This window comes from Otolemur garnettii, unplaced genomic scaffold (genome assembly GCF_000181295.1).
Source record: "Otolemur garnettii isolate 467f Iridium unplaced genomic scaffold, OtoGar3 scaffold00020, whole genome shotgun sequence".
Lineage (NCBI taxonomy): Eukaryota > Metazoa > Chordata > Mammalia > Primates > Galagidae > Otolemur > Otolemur garnettii.
Genome location: NW_003852415.1, coordinates 6,046,996 through 6,056,237, shown reverse-complemented (window position 1 = coordinate 6,056,237; position 9,242 = coordinate 6,046,996). Strand labels below are relative to the sequence as shown.

Below are 9,242 nucleotides of genomic sequence, written 5' to 3'. Positions count from 1 at the left end.
TTAAGAATAGTAATGAGGCCAGAATGGTTTGAGTAGAATTAGGAAGGAAGTTAGGATAATACTATTTGTGTTCTGGCTTCCTTGCCTCCAGCAGCACAGGTAATACAATTCATTGTAGCTCTTCTTGGTCCCAGGACATTCCATCATAGATAAACCGTTTTATATTGAAAACTTCTCTGGAATACTAAGATGAGAGTTAAAAACTCAAGTTGAAATCCTGTTTGTCACTTGGCACATATATGACCTTTGATAAGTTACTTAAGCCATGTAGGCCTGACTTCTCGGCTATCCCATCATCCCTGTTTTGTGAGGTTGTTGTGATGATTAACAGACACAAAGCACTTAAAACAGTGTCTAGCACTTGGGAAGGGCTCATTGATAGTAGCCACTATTATTATTGCCTTATCATCATCATTATTTTGAGACAGAGTTTCAAGCTATTGCCCTGGGTAAAGTGCTGTGGTGTCACAACTCACAGCAACCTCAAATTCTTGCGCTTAAGCAATTCTCTTATCTTAGCCTCCCAAGTAGCTGGGACTACAGGCATGCTCCACAAGGCCTGGCTATTTTTTTTGTTTGGGTTGCAGTTGTCACTGTTGTTTAGTAGTCCTGGGCTGGGTTCAACAGCACCCTACTCACCGAGCTACAGGCACTACCTATGGCCAGAGTATTATCATTAAACCTCCCTTTCCCTCTGGGCTATACCTCCTTGAGGATTTCACCCACTTTTGCATGTCCAGGACCTAGCACAAGGCCCGACGAGGGTTTAGTGCTTAAGGATGTTAGTTGTACTACTCTAAATTCTACTTGGAGCCACATAGCCAATCCAGTAAACAAATTTACCAACACAGTTTTACCCTAATTTTAACTCACTCCCAAATCAACATTTACATTAAGGAGCACTGCTCATTAGTCCCATCCATCTAACCACAGTATAATTATAGCAAAGGATGTTTCATCTGCTATTCTGTAGTGGGGACTTTCCTATTCACTAGCATTTTCCCAAATTCTCACAATGATCACTGATGTTCATAATGATAGCCCTGAGGCAAAATCCTTTCAAATCACCCAGAATGAATACAGGGTGTTCTAGCTAGCTGAGGACATTTCACTGTATTCTTGGTTTTTGAAAAGAAGTAATCCCTGGATGATATCCATGGGGGATCTCTTTTTATCAGAGGTCAGATTTTTTAGAGTATGCCGCCCTTTGATCAGAGCAGAAAATTACATTTACTGTACTGGAAACAGAATGATGGAGGATTTATAGTTCACCTAGGCTCGTGTGGGCGTGATGCATAATTAAGTCAAATTAGGCCTTTAAGGGGAATAATTATCTGATTTGTTTCCTTTCCTTTTCTTTTTTTCAATAGAAAACTTTGTAAATGAGTCTACTAAAAAGCATTCCTGCTCCCAGACCACTGGCTTCTGGATATCATTTCTTTTACTTCTCAAACCCCAAATTAGCATACGGTAATAAAACCCCAGCCTTGCTCAATGTTTTTTCCTCAAGCATTTCAATTTCAGTTTGCAGTTAATTTCTTTCATTTTACTGTTGGACTAATTGATGGAGAGGATACGTTTTAAAAATAAAGCACTTCCTAATAGCCTTGATCACGTATGTATTTCTTTTATCACATATGTATTTAATCTGGGGGTCGAAATAGAATAACACCGTCGCTGTAAAAGTCTCTATAAATTATCTTATTTACCAAACATACTATTATCTGAATTGAAGACAAAAAGCTTTTGGAAGACACTCTGAATTATCAGCTGTGCAACTTTGGGGCAAATGTTTAATCTACTATGTGTTTCAGTTTTTTCACTTATAAAGTGACATTAATGATCAGTCCTACTTCATGGGGTTTTAAGGGTTAAACGCAAAATGCTTAGGACAGTGACTGCCATGTAATAAGCTCTCAAGAAAAGTTATTATTTGTCCCCCAATATACATAATTCAACAGGGGTGATGAGTCTTTTGAGGGGGGCTCTTTATATTGTTATATAATTAAATCAGGATTGCTAGAAGACGTGGAGTTTCCAGAAGAAAAAAAGGAAGGAAGGAAGAAGGAGGGGAGGGAAGGGAAAGGAAATGAGGGGAGGGGGGAGGAAAAGGAGGAAAGCAGAGGAGGGGGGAGAGGGGAGGGGACAGGACAGGAGGGAGGGAGGAAGGAAGGAAGGAGTTCCCAACTACAGCTATTTCATCTGCCCTACCTTTTCCTTCACTGAGAACCTGAACTCGGAACTCCTACATGCCATCCTTATTCCAAAGGCCAAAGGAAGTTAAGTTCCTATTCTGTTCTATTTCAACACATTCCTCTTTGAAGTGGAGATGGTGTTTCTTTTTCTTTAGTGGGAGAAATCTCAGTTGCTTGGTAACCAAGCAGAAAATCAAGGGTAAGCCTGGCCTTGGGATCCCCAGCACATGCTGGATTCTAGGCCTCCATCCTCAGGAGATGGAGGTTCTTGAAATAGTAAGCCTAAGATGCAGATTCTTAAAATAGTAAGCCTAAGATGGCAAAATAGCCAATGTATAAATTGAAATAAAAAGCCAAAGAAGTGACTGATGCCCAAGTTCAGTGGAGAAAGGGAAGGTGGGAAGGCTGTTATTGAGCTAACAAATGTACTTGCAGAAAATTCCTTCAATTAAAATGTATTTGTGGACTGTCACAGGTTAGAAGAAACCAAGGAGAGATCATGATTACAAAACATGTGGTATCCTAGATTGGTTCTTAGAACATAAAAAGAACATGAGTAGAAAAACTGGGAATATCTGAGTAAAATCTAATATCTTATACAAATATTTCTTAGTTTCAAGGAACGTACTACAGTTATAAAAAACTTTATCAGTAGCAGAAGCTGAGTGATGGGTGTAAAGGAGTTTGCTGTAAAATCTTCATGACTTTTCTATAAATCTACAATTATTTCAAAAGGAAAATTTAAAAAAAATTCTTTGCAGATAAAGTATATTTCAGACTATGTGTATAAACTGACCCCCAATAAGTGGACAACTTCAATTCCTGGTTTTTTCTATATCTTTCAAAGATTAACATGTCTGGTTCCTTATATGAAAGATGCCTCTTTTGATGTTTCCTGCAAGAATTCTAAGAAACATGGTTTTTGGAGGATAATTATGTTTATGGAAACTCCAACTCACTTTTTACTTCTCTTGCTCTCTGTATATAACAAGTTTTCAATTTTCTAAGAGATTATTTAAATTTTTTTATTAAATCATAGCTGTGTACATTAATGCAATCGTGGGGTACAATGTGCTGGTTTTACAGACAATTTGAAATATTTCCATCAAACTGTTCAACATAGCCTTCTTGGCATTTTCTTAGTTATTATGTTAAGACATTTTCTTAGTTATTGTGTTAAGACATTTATATTCTACATTTAGTAAGTTTCACATATACCCTTGTAAGATGCACCATAGGTATGGTCCCACCAATTATTCTTCTTAGCAAAGTATCTCAAGAATGGAAAAAAAAAGTATCCAATATGCTCAGTCTTACTATGAAACCAATTTATAGCTTTCTTATGAAAGCTATAACTCAATTATAGCCCAAGAAGAAGGAAAAAGGGGAGAGGAAGAGGAAGGGAGGGGGGAGGATGGGTGGAGAGTAATTGGTGAAATTTTGATATAATACAAATCATCTTCCTAGAGTTCCTGACCCCTTTCATAAATCAGAGTTCCTAAAATGTAGCCCTTTCTCAGATGAAAAAAGGAGATTGATAGACTCCATTAGAGGAATGGAGTGATTATTAATTTTCATCCCAGAACACAAATCTCTCAATGTCATAAAGAGTTAGTACCGGACATTAAGTATACATTTAATACACTCTTGTTAAGTTTTTAATTAGATTATACTTTTTATGCATTCATTCAAGAAAATGTTTATTGAACCCTACTATGTGTACAAGGGTGGGTGGAACTAGGACTCAGCATTTGAGGGGCTTGTGATCTGACAAAGGGATCTGGATAAAGAGACTATGACACTTAAACACTCCCCCTAGTATGACCAGCCTTTGTCATTCAATAAAGAGAACCTTTTGAAAATTAGCATAGATCCTGGGAAAAAGTTTATTCAAAAACAATCTCCACACTTGCCTGGTAAAGGGTAAGGATAGACTGTGTGTAATCAGATTCCACTGGTAATTTCAAAGAATAAAGAGGTTTTGAGTTTATATCCTAAATCATCTGCTGATATGTTATTAATGGATAGAGTAACCACTTCTTGCAGTCCAAGAAAGCACCGTGGTAGAGCAGAATTCACACCCATTCATCTCACCATGAAGCCTGTATTTTAGGCTTCATTTGTAAACCAGCTTTAGGACAATTTCAATCATTGTGATTTCTCTAAATAAAATTGACTCTTTTCTATATACCCAGCTATGCTGGAAGACATAGCTCATTTTTCAGATGGTTTTGGATACTTGCCCAATAGAAGATTCTAGCCTACATCTCTCAAGGAGACACTGTCGCCACTCTGGCTCTGCGCACTTCTGTCAGCACTGTTTTGGACTAACAGCCTTTTGTAGGTCTCTGAATCCATTCTGAATGTATGGCTCTCAAGTTTTCAGATTCTATTCTCATGCCCTGAATTGTCTGTTGTACTCATTAATTACCTTTTTGTGGAGAGAGAAAAAAATCTCTATCAATTTCCCTAAAGCCCGGGCCCTTTCTTAGGATTCACCGAGAAAGCAATTATCTTTTTGTGTGGTATTGATCTGTCTGGACATTGCCTCCCAGTAGATCATCCATTTAGTCCTAGAATTAAAAAAATCTTCACAATGCCAACGTCTGTGTCGCCACCTGAATTAATGTCCATTCCTCATCTGCTGGCACCCCAGTTGATCAAGCTGACCATCGCACTGATCGGTCTCACGCTGGCATTTTACCCATGAAGAAAAATACTTTGCTGTTCACACTGGGCAAATTTTTGGCATTTCTTCACTGATCACTATTTAAGACCCTAAGCATTTACTAGCCAAGTAACCTCCAAAATCAAAATCAAGTTCTTTGGGAGGAAATATATAAAATTATTCAGCGAAGTGTGGCAGAATTGACTGTCACAGTAGTCCCAATGTATGATTGATAAAAGTCAGGCAGGACTGTCAGCCCACGGAAAGCCAGAAATAAATCCTCTGAGATTTTACCTAATTCACCATACCAATAAGATTCTTTAAAAGTTTCCTTTATAAGACTATTCTAGAAAATGATACATTAGCACTAAACTTGAATATCTTCAAATTACTTTGAAAAGACCAACCGCCTTGCAGCAACAGACCTCCTGACAAATTCAAGTGTTTTTTTCCCTGACTTATTAACGCAGAGAATTATGTGTAGGGTGACCCGTCTAGCGGCTCACCTATTTTTTCTCAGTATTAAAAAATTCAAACTATAATTTTAATTTATTCTTTTGGACTCTGAGGACACAGAGACTCAAGAACTGAGAATTCTGGATGCTTATTCTGAGTTGGCCAAATCAGTTAAACAGAAAAAGGAAAAAGAAAGTAATACCTTTGCGACGTGGGCTCTCCAGTTCGGTTTGTTTCCTAACAGGGTGCAGGAATTCATCCAAGAGAAGGCAGGGAGAAGCCCACAGTATTGGCCTACAGCATGGTTATTATGATCTGTAATTGCCAGTTGGTTGTGTCTACCAGACAATTGATTGTCTCCTTAAATAGAGACATTCATAAATTTAAAATGATGTAAAAATGGTAAAAATGCTTGGCTTAAGCAATATTTAAACAGAATAAGATTCTTCTTAGTGCTAAAACATACACTAACATAATTTACTCTTAATTTAGGATAAAATAGCTAACTTCACTAAATTATGTATTGTACGGACAATCTTGCCACTTGTCTACCATGCTAATTGGTATTTGGAAATAGATTTTTTTCCTCTCTCTCTCAAACACACACTCTTTCTTTCTCTTTTTTAAGGTGAGAAAAGCCATTTTTTTATAGAGCACTTAAGCGCCTCTTTGAGAAAATTTTGAGGTTCTGCTTCTAAGATATGCCTTAAGATTTTTACCAAGTATGAATGGTTTCCCCAGACCGCAACTGGTTTTCTCTCATGTTAATAAAGGCAGGAACCAGACAGACAGATGAATGGAAAAGCCAGTAAGACAATCTCTCTGTTTCATCTCATCACCTTCTACCCTAGCGGCCAGTCTGATGTGCCTGCGCCACAGAACAGAGGAGTGTGGCGGCCGAGAGATTCAAGGAGCACAGGCCATAGGCATCATCAAATTCCAGGAAGGAGGGAAAACTTGGGCTTTGGCACTAGGCACCTGGATTTCAGTCTGGCCTCAGCTATTTGCAAATGGCAGGAATCTTGGCAAATCACTCAACTTTAAGGAATGCTGATAATGGTTCCTACCTTTTAGATCACTGCAGGGATTAGAGGGGAAAAAGGCACACCCCTTCATGCCCCTGCCCACCACTGATAGTGCTCAATAAACAGGAGCTATTCTTACTGAGAACAACAGTCACTCCGTTTGGAGGATGTTTTTATTATTGTGAAATATTAAAACTGGCCTTACATTTTACTTGGGGCTTTCTCATGAAAGGGAAACTAGGAGATGTTTAAAGAGGTATCTAACTGCTTCCTTGGAAAGAGTCTTCTGCCCTTCCAGCTTAATTCTCACCTACACTCCAACTCAGTTTTGTGAATGTTCACATTGGTAATCGTCTCCATGTAATCGTGTAAAATATAATAAGGAGGAAATCCAAAAAGGGTATTGTTAGAAAAACAGAATCCTAAAAGAAGATCCTTCATGTTTATTCTATGTTTTGAGTAGAATGAACCACAGCTCTAAATAGGTGCTTCAAAATTAGTACAAACGTTCAATTACCTGGTCTATTTGTGTAAACTCCACAGATACACTTTCCTTCTTGATAGAAGGGAAGTGTGTCTTGCAGCCTATCTGATTGGACCTATGCACCCCTCATACCGATGCAAAAGCACAGGAAACAAGGGGTATAGAACTAGTCTCTCTATCCAACTGGAAGACTTGAGCATGTAGAAAAGTGTGAGAGGAGAAACGTGAGCCCGAGGAGCACTGGGCCTGAAGACATAGCTTTGAAGGAAATGGTCTTCCTTCCTACACATCTATAGAGAGCAGTATTTAATCCTGGTGCAAGCAGATAGACCAACACAGCCCTCCTTCTAAATTAGACGTGCTGATGTAGCAACCACGGATGGTTTATGCATATTCCCTTTCATCCTGCTTACCTTTCCAAAATAATGTTAGACTGCTATGTGCAGCTTGGTGTTATGCACCTGACAGAGGTGATCACATTTTGTTTTCATAATAGGCTTGTAAGATAGTAGATTGTAACCCTGGAGTACAGATGAGTAAGTGATTGGTCCCTGTCTGCCTACGACTATATGACTATCTTAGAAGTAGATTCTAGAGCTAGGCTCAAACCCAAGTTGTTCAGAATCTGCAATCAAAACATCATTGCAAAAATGCCTTCCTGATTCACACCGTCTTCTAGGCCTTAAATATACTCCTGCCCTGTTGCTTTGATGACCTTATACCATTCTTTACTGAGAAGTTTAAGAACAGCAGATGTGAATTTTCTTGACTTTCCTCCCCAGAGTTTCTGAGTGATCACCGGATCCTGCACCCTTCCTTGCTCAAGGGGAAGGATGGCCAAGATTGCGCCCTCGCCTGGGGATTTTTCCCTCACTCTTCTCTGCTTTCTGCTGCCCCAGCGAGGCCGATTCTGTCCACTGCACTCTCAGCCTTTGGGCTGCCTTCTTCTCTTCTGCCTAAAACCGTCCTTGTGTCTCCTGTATCCTCAAAACACGTCCTCGGTGCCACCCTACTACATTGAAAAGGGTCATATTCGAGTTGCAACCTCTCGACATAAGTAGGACATACATAATTCTTATTTATCTCATCTCAAAAAACTGTCACAAGTTAAGTGACTCTTAATCAAGATGCTGTAGCTCTGTGGTGGCAGAACTAAGGAACGAAACTTAGCCCGGTGCCCTCCTTCTCCATCGAGTAACAATTGTTTATCAGTGCTTACCGGTGACAGTTTTTGAGATGACTTCTTTCAGGTAAGGTCACCACAAAACAAATTTCCCTTTCTCTTGCCTCTGGAGCATGGAGTGTGCCTCGTGTATATAACAGAGCTGACAGCCCTGGGTGCTGGGGCCCTGCTTCTATTAAGTGACATATCTCTAATTATCACATTGCCCAGACCTGGTAATCTGTCCTCCTGGGTATGAAGGCCCATTAATAAGCCTCTGGGGAAGGGAGGCCGCCTCCCAGACGCAGCCCCGTCACATGATCTGTGCTGCGATACAGAGTGCCCCTAATCAGGCCTAAGATGCCATCTAATGTGTTGCAACACTCATTGTTTCTCAGTCTCTCACAGTACACAACCAGCCAGCAAATCCCTTATCATTTAATAACACTCCCTGATACTGAAGGCTGGAGAAAATGGAAACACTCCAAGGAAGTGGGAAAGCTAGTTAGGTGCAGAAGCTATTAAGGTTCTAACGCCGGCGCTCACACAGCGGAGGTTCAGATGGACGGACCGATACCACTGTACCCTGCAGCTGCCATTCCTCAGGCTGGGTACGCTTGTGGCAGGGCAGAGCCCCTGTGCCCAGAGAGGAGGTGTTCTGGGAGAAAAGGAAGTAAATAAAGCTCTGGAGTCTGTTCCTGCTCCGTGGTGGGGGGTTTTGAGTCACTGTTTTCATCCTGAAAGGAAATGTGGTTTGATAGGGAACAAATCAAAACGGATTGGGAACCTGTCGTGGAATTCCGAACTGATTTGGGTCCTAAAAACCTGGGTCTCTGTGTATGTGTTCCAAAGTGAGTGGTAAAGCGCCTTTCTTCGTGTAGCACAGGCTCACACTGCAAATGGAAAGCGGTCTACTGAAGACAGAGCTTTAAGCTTTTAGGAGAAATTATAATAAAGCACTGACAATACGAACAGTTACCATTAAAGGGCCCTGACGGCGGAGGCAGGCAGTCTGGTGAGGGCGGTACAGGCATCATTGACGGCTCCCATCCACACATACTTTCCACAGGTGAGGAAACTGAGGCACATAGAAGTTAAGTCATTCGTCTAAGACCACAGAGCTATTAAGTGACAGAGGCAGGATTTGAACCCAGATCTGGCGCCAGAGCCTGTGCTCTTTTTAGTTAAAGAGTTTCGCTGTTAAATCAGAAGGCTTTCCTTTTACGCTGTGGTGCATGTGGCGGGGAGGGGG

At 40.3% G+C, this 9,242-nt stretch overlaps 1 protein-coding gene across 4 annotated transcripts in view; it reads right to left on the bottom strand.

Moving 5' to 3' along the window:
• The window catches only part of NRXN3 (neurexin 3), a 1,203,771-nt gene that overhangs the window by 355,293 nt on the left and 839,236 nt on the right, over window positions 1–9,242 (bottom strand). The window lies entirely within an intron of this gene.